Source organism: Bufo bufo, chromosome 10, assembly GCF_905171765.1.
Source record: "Bufo bufo chromosome 10, aBufBuf1.1, whole genome shotgun sequence".
NCBI lineage: Eukaryota > Metazoa > Chordata > Amphibia > Anura > Bufonidae > Bufo > Bufo bufo.
Genome location: NC_053398.1, coordinates 53,185,813 through 53,198,457, shown reverse-complemented (window position 1 = coordinate 53,198,457; position 12,645 = coordinate 53,185,813). Strand labels below are relative to the sequence as shown.

At 44.3% G+C, this 12,645-nt stretch overlaps 1 protein-coding gene across 1 annotated transcript in view; it reads left to right on the top strand.

Annotated features, from left to right (window-relative positions):
• The window catches only part of LOC120980918 (solute carrier family 22 member 6-A-like), a 164,982-nt gene that overhangs the window by 129,868 nt on the left and 22,469 nt on the right, over positions 1 to 12,645 (top strand). The window lies entirely within an intron of this gene.

Genomic DNA, 12,645 nt, shown 5'->3' with positions numbered 1-12,645 from the left:
ACAGGCTATTGAAAAGAAGTCAAAATCAACTCCTTTTGACGTTAACTGTCTCTTAATATCTGATGAAATTTCTTCTACTCTCCGTGCTACAGTGTTACGAGCCAGGCAAATGTTGGAAAACTCAGACTTCTTCTCGGGACAGATATTCTGCACCATTTTCATAACGCATTCTTTAATAAAGTCATCCTCAGCAAAAGATTTGCAATTTTTAGCAATTAACGTTGCCACCTCGTAGCTAGCCCTTGTGGCATTTTCATTTGACTCACAGGCTCTTGTAAAAAATCGCTGTTGTGACATTAAAACAGCTTCAAGTTGCTTCACCTTGTCACTGCGGTCGCGCCCTGTTAGCTTGTCGTATGTGCTGTGTCTCGACTGGTAGTGTCTCTTGACATTAAATTCCTTATTAACAGCCACAGTCTCTTGGCATATTAGACAAACACAGTGATTCCGTATTTCAGTGAAAAAATATTCCACTTTCCACCTGTCCTGGAAGCGGCGTCCCTCACTGTCAACTTTTCGTTTCTTATTTGTAGTTGCCATTATAAAAATTGGCCAGATAAGGAGAAGTTATTTGTAGAGAGTACTAGGAGCACAATCAGATAATCCGATTCTAGCCCAGTGACGTACAGTGAGGGGTTAATGAAGGGTATGACAGCTTGCTACCACTGATTCGGATTATGCCCCCTTTTCTGCTTTCGTTCACAGCCCAGCCTGCAAGTGTGTGTTTTTTTTCCTCAATAGACTCAATAGACTCAAATAGGCTCAATAGCCTTTATGGTCGCCCTGGCCTTGTGGCTGTAAGTGTGGAGGTGCAGGGAGAAGGAAAGGCGACGTTAATTGGTGATGACTTTGATTATGATGTTTGGACCTGGAACTCAGCGCTAGAACGCAGCCAGAAACGTTTTAATACATTTTTTCTTCTACATTTGGGACCTTCACACTGAATAAATGTCCTCTGGGGGTAATGTGACCGTGGAGGTAGGAGACCTCAACAAACTGCAACTTAATGTGAGTGCCTCACTCTCCTTGTTATAGTGATCAGTGGGGGCACTCAGACCCCCACTAATGAAAACCTTTCATATGTCGCTGGGACATTTAAAAATATTTTAAAAAATCCAGCAACACTTTAAAAGGGTTTTCCAGTACTTTTTATAGCTGCAGATGGTGCTGGAAATTCAGAGCTCTTTCTCCTGTGTAGTGGTTGGAACTAGTAAAGTTGCTGTAGCACTGCTCCCATTTGCTTCCAACATTGGAGGTACAAGGATAGGCCACCAATATAAACGTACAGGAAAACTCCTATAAACAAAGAGAAGGGCACCTGATGTATGAAAAGTGTGACTAAAACGGTGGGTAAATGAATCAGCCACCCACAACTCTGTGACCCTGGCTTCCAAAAAAAATCAGAGCTGAGATACAGGGGATGAACTTAAAGACCGATATTCTGGCCTTACGTCCGAGATCTCGTGACGTCAGAGATCTCGCATGGATGACGTGATCGCATGGACACGTCATCCATGCGCATGGGGCGCTCTGACGTCATTCTGGAGCGCTTCCCACTACTACTATGGCAGCCAGGACTTTAATAGCGTCCTGGGTGCCATAGTAACACTGAACGCATTTTGAAGACGGATCCGCATTTTGAAGACTGGTGAGAGGGGTTGTGGGGCCGGAATACCAACGATTCAATCAAACCTCTGGGGGGCCGTTTTGCTCCTGGCCGCGGGCCGCAATTGGCCCGCGGGCCGTACTTTGGACATGCCTGATCTAGAGGTATATTGTCTTTTGTATAAGCTGGAGGTAGAATCAATGTGACTTTTGAATGAAGTCCTCTAACTCTGAACTTGACTGTTCACTAATGTGTCTCTCCTCATCATTGTGGTGAGTTTGAGCTTCACTGGTTCTGTAGCCACTTGTAATTTCTTGCAGATTTCTTGATCAATGAAGGTAACGTCACTCTGGGCATCCAGTAGTGCATAGGCGTATACCTTCTTGTTCCTCCTTTTAGGAGTTGAAATGCAAACTGGTACAACCATTGATGTGCCGTTGCTTTCTCCTTCCCTCACTCTGCAAGAAAATACTGATACTTTCTTTCCTTCTTCATTATCTTTAGGTATTGAGGATTTATCTTTCTTTGGACATTCTTCATGTAGTGGTGTAGGATGGCGTCCTTTGCAAACGCTGCATGTGGCCTTTTTCTTACACTCATTAGTAACATGGCCTTTTCTTAGGCATCCGAAACACAGTTGGTTATCCAGTACAAACCTTTTCTTTTCATCTGGGCACTTCTCCTTCAATTGTTAGCACTTGTGTATGGAGTGGTTCTCTCCACAAAACATACATTTGAAGGTAGTCTGAAGATTTGTCAGTTCTGTCTCTTTACTGTGACTTTGTACTTGTTCTCGTAGGTATCTGGACCTTTAGCTGCTGTGTTGGTTGGAAAGCTAGATGCTCTTGCGTGTCTTATATCTCTCACAGGCCTTTCTTCTAAGGATTTTAAGACGTAAGATGCTGTTACTGGATTACATGCTATCCGTGCTTCCTTATTGATGAACTCAGAGAACTCTTTAAAACATGGGAAGTCCTTACCTAGATCTAACTGTTCAGTCACATAGCGATTCCATCTACAGGGAGTGCAGAATTATTAGGCAAGTTGTATTTTTGAGGATTAATTTTATTATTGAACAACAACCATGTTCTCAATGAACCCAAAAAACTCATTAATATCAAAGCTGAATATTTTTGGAAGTAGTTTTTAGTTTGTTTTTAGTTTTAGCTATTTTAGGGGGATATCTGTGTGTGCAGGTGACTATTACTGTGCATAATTATTAGGCAACTTAACAAAAAACAAATATATACCCATTTCAATTATTTATTTTTACCAGTGAAACCAATATAACATCTCAACATTCACAAATATACATTTCTGACATTCAAAAACAAAACAAAAACAAATCAGTGACCAATAGAGCCACCTTTCTTTGCAAGGACACTCAAAAGCCTGCCATCCATGGATTCTGTCAGTGTTTTGATCTGTTCACCATCAACATTGCGTGCAGCAGCAACCACAGCCTCCCAGACACTGTTCAGAGAAGTGTACTGTTTTCCCTCCTTGTAAATCTCACATTTGATGATGGACCACAGGTTCTCAATGGGGTTCAGATCAGGTGAACAAGGAGGCCATGTCATTAGATTTTCTTCTTTTATACCCTTTCTTGCCAGCCACGCTGTGGAGTACTTGGACGCGTGTGATGGAGCATTGTCCTGCATGAAAATCATGTTTTTCTTGAAGGATGCAGACTTCTTCCTGTACCACTGCTTGAAGAAGGTGTCTTCCAGAAACTGGCAGTAGGACTGGGAGTTGAGCTTGACTCCATCCTCAACCCGAAAAGGCCCCACAAGCTCATCTTTGATGATACCAGCCCAAACCAGTACTCCACCTCCCCCTTGCTGGCGTCTGTCGGACTGGAGCTCTCTGCCCTTTACCAATCCAGCCACGGGCCCATCCATCTGGCCCATCAAGACTCACTCTCATTTCATCAGTCCATAAAACTTTAGAAAAATCAGTCTTGAGATATTTCTTGGCCCAGTCTTGACGTTTCAGCTTGTGTGTCTTGTTCAGTGGTGGTCGTCTTTCAGCCTTTCTTACCTTGGCCATGTCTCTGAGTATTGCACACCTTGTGCTTTTGGGCACTCCAGTGATGTTGCAGCTCTGAAATATGGCCAAACTGGTGGCAAGTGGCATCTTGGCAGCTGCACGCTTGACTTTTCTCAGTTCATGGGCAGTTATTTTGCGCCTTGGTTTTTCCACACGCTTCTTGCGACCCTGTTGACTATTTTGAATGAAACGCTTGATTGTTCGATGATCACGCTTCAGAAGCTTTGCAATTTTAAGAGTGCTGCATCCCTCTGCAAGATATCTCACTATTTTTGACTTTTCTGAGCCTGTCAAGTCCTTCTTTTGACCCATTTTGCCAAAGGAAAGGAAGTTGCCTAATAATTATGCACACCTAATATAGGGTGTTGATGTCATTAGACCACACCCCTTCTCATTACAGAGATGCACATCACCTAATATGCTTAATTGGTAGTAGGCTTTCGAGCCTATACAGCTTGGAGTAAGACAACATGCATAAAGAGGATGATGTGGTCAAAATACTCATTTGCCTAATAATTCTGCACGCAGTGTAGAAGCCACTTCTTCAGGTAGCTCAGTTAGCATCCTGTGGTTTTCTAGAGATTCGTTCAGTACTTCTAGTCCTCGTACATGTGGGATGGCATTGCTGCATGCTTGCAGGAAGTCACCATACTTTTTGAGTTTGAAGTGTTCTTTAGGACCTATTTTATGTCAGTTATTCAGTTTCTCTCTAAAGGCTCTTTGTACTAAGAAAGGATGACCATATCTTGCATTCAATTTTTCCCAAGCTTGTTTGTAGGCTTCTTCGACTTTTCTATAGAAATGACCTTCAAGAACTTCCTTGGCTTCTCCACCAACATATCTCTGAAGGTAGAATAACTTGTCGACTGGACTGAAGCAATGATGCTCAATGATCATCTCAAAACTTGCCTTCCACTCTATGAACTTCAGTTTGTCTCCCGAAAATACAGTAGGTTCCGGAATGGGAAGTCTAGCTAGGACTGTTCTCTGTGGTCTTGCTGGGACAATGGTTGTAACATTCTCCTGAGCATTGCCGTGGCATCTAGGAATAAAATCATCCAGTTCTATTTTCTCACTTAGTTCTGAATTAGGTGAGTCCCTTTCTTCATCTTTTCCGGTAGAGATAGAGGGTAAATTCGCACACCTTTTTCCTAACATTGGACTAGGCCTCTCTTTGTTTTTCTGAGCAGGGATGAAAGGCTAATGACTTATTTCCTCGCTACAAGCTGGAGATTTCCTTCCATTATCCTGGGCTTATGAAGGAAACTAGGAGTCTGTTTTTTCACTTAGTACAGATTTGAACCTATGACTACTCTGACTCATATCCTCCTCATGTACTCTGAGTATGGCTTCTATGATCTTAACTTCTTTTTGCCATTCCAGACTTTTCAATTCAACTTCCATTTGATGGTGCTGTGCCTCTATTTCAGCTTCCATTTTATGGCGCTGTGCCTCCATTTCAGCTTCCATCTGATGGTATTGTGCTTCCTTTTCAGCTTCCTTTTCAGCCATCAGTTGGCGCTGCGCCTCGATGGCAGCCTCCATCTCAATCTCTGCTCTCTTGACAGCAAGTTGTTCATCTAATCCCTTTCTTTTGGCTAAAGTATTTGAGGACTCTGATATGTGGGTGGCACTTCTGCTAGCGAAGGAAGTCACACTTCAGATTGTGGTACCACCTAAGGACCTAGCATAGTCTCTCATAAAAAGCTAATTTATTCTACTTGCTTTAACTTCATCATAGTTTTCTGCAGATGATAGTTCTCTCATGAGCTTTACCAAATCTTTAGTGACCACAGGACATGTGTCCATGTTCCTTGCAATATCCTGGGAAGGTGTCGTAAACAACCGCAGGTTGACATATGCTGCCATAAGCTCTGATTCAGATTCTTCTACCATCTCTACCATATCACTCAAGTTCCTTATTATACTTTCTTGCTTTAGCTTTTTACAAATGTCTTTATTGTATAATTTCCACTTATCATACTTTCTGGAAAACTTTTTCCTTTCAGCGCTGCTTCTTGCTCCAAATTTTCCAGCATCTTTGGGGTCGGTTTTCTGGCACATGATGAACATCTTAGTTCATCTGCTTGGGCTATATTTGTTAGAGGCAAGACTAATGCTGCATCAGACTCTTCTACCTCAGACAGGTTCTCTTGCTCTTCCCCCTCTACTCTATCTATCTTTGTATCCTCTAACAGTGGCATGGTAATACTAGGCTCGGACATTTTACTTTAAATGCTATAACAATCAATACAAATAATAAGATGCCTTTCACTTTAAATGCAATACTGACAAAATGCAGAAATTAATGACTTTCACTTAAAATACTTTAGAGTCTATATACTACAAACTGTCCTTTGTTTTTACTATCAAGTCTCTTATTTCTGAACACAAAAAATGTCTCTTTATACAAAAGCCTATATGCAATAATAAGTAATAAGGAAAGCTCTGACCTTATTCTGAAGAGCAGGAACAAATGTCTGTCTTAAAGGAGACGTGTGTTTTCTTGATAATGCGATGCTATGTGCTGACTTGCGATGCTCTGCGATAACTTGCGATGCTCTGTGCAGACTTGCGATGCTCTGTGCAGACTTGTGATGCGCTGGCTTGGATATGCTGTTTGTGATGTTCTGTGCTGACTTGCTATTCTTTGTTCTGACTTGCGATGTGCTTGCTTGGATACGATGCTGCAGGCTTTGGGCCTAGTGGCGGGAAAGTAGCTGGCTGCAGAACGTGGCCTCTTCGTGAATAGCGGTGCAGGCACTCTAGCTCTGGACTTTGGCCTCCCACCATGTGTCTCTTTCTCTCTCTAGGGATCGCAGGAGGGTTGGCGCTCTTTCTCTGACTATTTTGCCTTTGCCGTTCTGCCATTTTAAGAGTCGGCTGCAGTTTGACTAATGCACACCATGTTCTATGGCCTTTATGGTAGCTCCCCTGAGGTGTCTTTGCTTGCTCACTCAGGGAACAGTTGCTGCGCGGCGGTATATGCTGGCACTCCGCTGCTCTAATGCGCTCTTAACTGTGCAAGTTGAGGAGCGCTATCACTTCGCCCTCTGAGGGTAATAGTTCCACTGTGGCAGGCGCAGCACTATGAAGTGCCTTTTGCGCTGTGGCATTAGAAGAATTTTGATATCTCTGACTTTTAGTCTAACCAGACTGTCTATTACTCTGTAATTCCTCTAGCGCCATTCTATTTTGGCCTCTCTGCTTCCATAAAACACAGCTCTTAGTGGAGTGAATGTCTGTTCAGCTTTTCTACTCTGGTTTAATGATTCTAGCAGCTCCTGGCTGTGTGTGAGGCTGGCTGTGATTGGTCAAAACTCTTGCTGTGTGTGAGGCTGGCTCTGATTGGTCAAGACTCCTGCCTAGCAACAACAGTTTAACTCTATGCTTTCTGTTGTCTCTGCTGTGTCATTGAGCTTACTTTACATTATATATATATATATATATATCCATAAGGAAAATCTGGCAGCACTCCCTTCAGCAGTGTCGCAGGGTGCAGGCAGTGGTCCCTCGATTCAGGACGGAAGACAAGAAAAAAGATCCGCAGCACTCCTTGAAAAATAAAATGTGCTCTTTATTCACACATATCAAATCTCTCTCTCTCTCTCTCTCTGTCTCTCTCTCTCTTTCTCTCTCTCTCTCGCCTGGTCCTTATCCGATGGGGACTTACACCAACTTGCTGGTCCTTCCATCCACCATGAGGCCTCACAGGGTCTGTAACCACATTCCACGGTCCAACTGACCTTCCGGGAACCGATCCTTTCTCCCTTGGCAACATCTGCATTGCTGACAGGCATCGGTCACTTCTGACAGTCACTTTGACCACTCCAAGTCCCACAAACCTGAGGATGGCACTGGATCCTGTATTCAGACTCAGCACAAGCATGTCTCCTCATGTCACCATTTTCTGCTCAGTCTGGCACAAAGCAGCATGAGTCATCATCTGTTTTGCATATCTAGATCCGGCAGTAACTTCGCTGTGTGGGGAAACAGCAGCCTCTTGTGGCAGAAAATAGAATGACAGTCCCAGAAACAGCATTCAAGAATCAGTGGCTGTTTCTCTATCTTACAAAGGGACTAGCGGTAATCGCAGAGCAACTGCAGAAAACTCCAGAAGAGTCACAAATAGAAGCGGAAATTCTCCAACTTCAAGAGGAACTTGTAGCTTCTGAGCGATCCAGACGTCATGCAGAGCAGGAAAGGGATGAGCTGGCTGATGAGGTCTTAAACAGCGCCTCAGAAAAATCTGCTCTCTTGGAGGAGAAAAGACATTTGGAAGCCAGGATGGCTCAACTCGATCAAGAGTTGCGTGATCGAATGGTGGACCTGGACCACCAGAGACAAACTGTGTCTAGATTGGAGAAGAAACAGAAGAAGTTTGACCAGCTCCTGATTGAAGAGAAATACATATCGCCTCGATATACCGAAGAACGTGACCGAGCGGAGGCTGATGCTCGGGAGAAGGAGACCAAAGCCCTCTCCTTGGCCAGAGCCCTTGGAAAAGTGCTTGAGGAGCGAGATAAATTTGAGAGGCTGAACAGGCAACTCGGAGCAGAGATGGAAAATCTCATGAGCTCAAAAGATGACGTCGGGAAGAACGTCTTTGAGTTGGAGAAATCTAAGCGTGCTCTCGAGCAACAGGTGGAAAATGAGAAACCTGAAGAGGAGAGTCCTCTGAAAGACGTCAAGAAGTCTAAGGCAGAGCCTGTTAAGAATGGGACTGGAGATGGTGGCGCCATGGTGCCGGCTGAGGCAGAAAAGAAGATAGAAGATGTATCTGCTGAACCAGTTGATGGAGCTGATGTGGAAGAAGCAGAAGACTCTGATACTGAAGCCAAACCTGAGGTAACCCCTGTGGGGACTAAAGAAAAAAGAGTGCAATCTGGTGATAGAATAAAGAAACAAAGTGAGTGGGAACACCAGGTGACATTACAGCGGCTGAAGGGTGGTTTAAAACTGACCAGCCGGATCTCCAACAAAAGGAGGAGACGTGAGCTCCCTGTGGAAAACGCGGCTGTAAAGGTTGCGGAAGTTAAAGGTTGTGGGCCTAAGAAGAAATCTAGAAAAGAAGCAAGCCAGAAAGCTAAGTTCTCCAGCGAAGAGGAGACGGAGGAGGCCCTTAGACACTGTAGTCTAGGTATGAAGGCAGTGTTTATGACAAACCAAGCTCTGATGGCCTGGGTCTGGCAAAATAAAGGGAAGCATGTGACGCTGGCCATCTCTTCCAGGGGGAACGTTGAGCCAGAAGATGGCAGTATAATGCCATCACGAGCATCCAGTTGGTACATGTGTTCACCCCCACAGGTTTGAACAGAGGAGGGGGATATGTGGCAATGTGAACATTGAGGTGTTGTTTCCCCAGGTTCCAGTCCAGGACTTAGGGCATGCTCATGTCCAGGGATCCTATTTAATCCTGCTACTGGATCTTGGGTGTGTCTCACTCTGCAGTGTCTGTGTGCAGCAGAGGCCTGGGAAGGCTCTGTACAAGTGGGCTCAGCTGAGCTGGCTGAGGGGCCACGGGGCTAGGTGTTAGCCTGAACTTTGGGGGACTCCGCGAGGTCTTGAAATCGACGGTCGCTAGGCCAGAGTCAGGAGGACTTCTGGGCCACAATTCCCCAAAAGGTACTGGACTTTGTTACAGCCTGGAAGTGCTGGATTGTTAGGCTGGGAAAAGCTGCATGTTCTTCCCATGTGTGAACGGGGCTTTCAGTGAGGTAGGGAGTCCTCATGTTTAGTTTGAGCCCAGCCGGGCAGGTGTTTTATTTGTATTGTTTGTTTTGGTTTTGCTGAGGTGCCAAATAAAAGCAATGTTTGGCCCCTAACCCTGTGGTCGATGAAGTCCATTGTGAGAATGACCCCCGAATAAGAGACGATCCCCTACAATATATATACAGTACAGACCAAAAGTTTGGACACACCTTCTCATTCAAAGAGTTTTCTTTATTTTCATGACTATGAAGGCATCAAAACTATGAATTAACACATGTGGAATTATATACATAACAAACAAGTGTGAAACAACTGAAAATATGTCATATTCTAGGTTCTTCAAAGTAGCCACCTTTTGCTTTGATTACTGCTTTGCACACTCTTGGCATTCTCTTGATGAGATTCAAGAGGTAATCCCCTGAAATGGTCTTCCAACAGTCTTGAAGGAGTTCCCAGAGATGCTTAGCACTTGTTGGCCCTTTTGCCTTCACTCTGCGGTCCAGCTCACCCCAAACCATCTCGATTGGGTTCAGGTCCGGTGACTGTGGAGGCCAGGTCATCTGGCGCAGCACCTTATCACTCTCCTTCATCGTCAAATAGTCCTTACTTTCAAAGTTTTCCCAATTTTTTCGGCTGACTGACTGACATTCATTTCTTAAAGTAATGATGGCCACTCGTTTTTCTTTACTTAGCTGCTTTTTTCTTGCCATAATACAAATTCTAACAGTCTATTCAGTAGGACTATCAGCTGTGTATCCACCTGACTTCTCCTCAACGCCACTGATGGTCCCAACCCCATTTATAAGGCAAGAAATCCCACTTATTAAACCTGACAGGGCACACCTGTGAAGTAAAAAACATTTCAGGGGACTGCCTCTTGAAGCTCATCAAGAGAATGCCAAGAGTGTGCAAAGCAGTAATCAAAGCAAAAGGTGGCTACTTTGAAGAACCTAGAATATGACATATTTTCAGTTGTTTCACACTTGTTTGTTATGTATATAATTCCACATATGTTAATTCATAGTTTTGATGCCTTCAGTGTGAATCTACAATTTTCATAGTCATGAAAATAAAGAAAACTATTTGAATGAGAAGGTGTGTCCAAACTTTTGGTCTGTACTGTATATATATATATATATATAAAAAGAAAAAAAGAGGGATGGCAGCACCGTCACAATGGAACTTGGAAGAGAAGGGTGCACAGGCCCAAATGTGGATACAAGCCAACCCAACAAACATAAAAAAAGGGAAAAAGGGCAGCACTCCACTGGATTAAAACAAAACAAACTTCATTTACCCAAAGGCTGTAGCGACGTTTCGGCTCTTACACAGGAGCCTTCCTCAAGCAGCCTGCTTGAGGAAGGCTCCTGTGTAAGAGCCGAAACGTCGCTACAGCATTTGGGTAAATGAAGTTTGTTTTGTTTTAATCCAGTGGAGTGCTGCCTTTTTTCCCTCTTTTTATATATATATATATATATATATATATATATATAATCTATTATATTATATTAATGAATCTTAAAGGCATATTATATTTTATGCTTCTGTGAACACATATAACAGTTATATGACATCCAAACATGAAGTCACTGTAAATAACTCAAACATAGGAACTGTATTAAGGTTATTGGCAGGTTTAGCTGTATAAACATATAAGCTATATTAGCAACCTAGGACAGGTGTCACGGCTGAGGATGGGGGAAATCCTCAGCCGTGCGATGCCAGATGAAGTTATGGCTGCTAGGCCAGGACAACAGGATTAGGGAGCAGGTCACCTCCTACAGCATCCCTAACCTGACCCTAACTCCTATCTGCATGGGCCGACCTTAAAGGTAGGAGGACCCATGCGCAGGAACCTAGGAGCCCTGACCCTCCGTCCGGTCCCTGGGCTAAGGAGCAGGGTAAGACAATCCACTCCTCCTAGGCACGGAGGAGCAGGAGTCTCAATGGCCAAGCTGCTGGAAAAGGGGGAACATAAACAGCTCTATGGATATGGCAGGTGAACAAGGAGTTCCACCTACCTGCCACAGCCTTGCTGACTGGATCCCTGTGCTGGCAGGGTGCAGAACACAACGCATCCCCACACAGGGACCCAGATCCATAGCTGCACAAAATCACAAGGAAACATCAAATAGACATCACACATAGCTAGACATAAAACTTAAATGTGACATTATGGTGTTGACATATGGTTTTGACCACAGGGGTGGCTCTCACTGGCAGGTATAAAACACAGGAGGCTGCTACAGCTAAGCATGGCTGAAGCAACCTGCAGCCCTGGGAAAGCAGTGAGGCTATATAGGCCAAGAAGCCACACCCCACAGTCGGACACACCCAGTGAAACACAAACACACTGGGAAGGGAGTTAACCCTTCCAGCACCAAAGAAGGGAAACACACACTTAAAAGGAAAGTGTCCAAACAACACACACACTGTGGCTGTTGCCGCAGGCAACGACATGGGTGGCACTCATGTCCAGGAAGTCAGCCCGAAGGCCGGGACACTGCCACCAAATGTACACATCACCAAACGTTGCCACGGGCAACCACAATGCAGGAAAGATGTCAGTGCACAGCACACATAACTCAGAGTGTACACAGACATACAACGTGCATAACATACACACACACACCTAACATAAAGATTGCTAGGTGCAACCGCATGCACAACATAGCAAGCTGCCACAATACAGCTCAGAGTGCTATGCTGCCACATACATACCGTTGCCAGCGGCAACCACAGGTGAGGCAAATACCACAGCCCTCACCTGTGATTGACAATCAAACTAAACCGCTGACAACGGCATGCGGTTGAGGAGTCACGGTCATAGCCATGGCCGTGACAACAGGTCTTAGCTGGCCAGCTACAGGTAGATCAAATAACAGCATACAGTGTCAATCAGCTGCTTCTAAAGCCACCAGGATATTGTCATGCATTAAATGAGGCATGAACTCACGGGGCAGGGATGAAATATTACCACTTTACAAAGCGTTGGTGCAGCCTCATCTGGAATATGCAGTTTAGTTTTGGGCACCAGTCCATAAACAGGACGCACTGCAGCTGGAAAAAGTACAGAGGAGAGCGACTAAACTGATAAGGGGCATGGAGGTCTTAGTTATGAAGAAAGATCAAAATAATTTAATTTATTTAGTCTTGAGAAGAGACGTCTAAGGGGGGACATGATTAACCTATACAAATATATAAATGGGCCATACAAAAAATACGGTGAAAAACTGTTCCATGTAAAATGACCTCAAAAGACAAGGGGGCACTGCCTC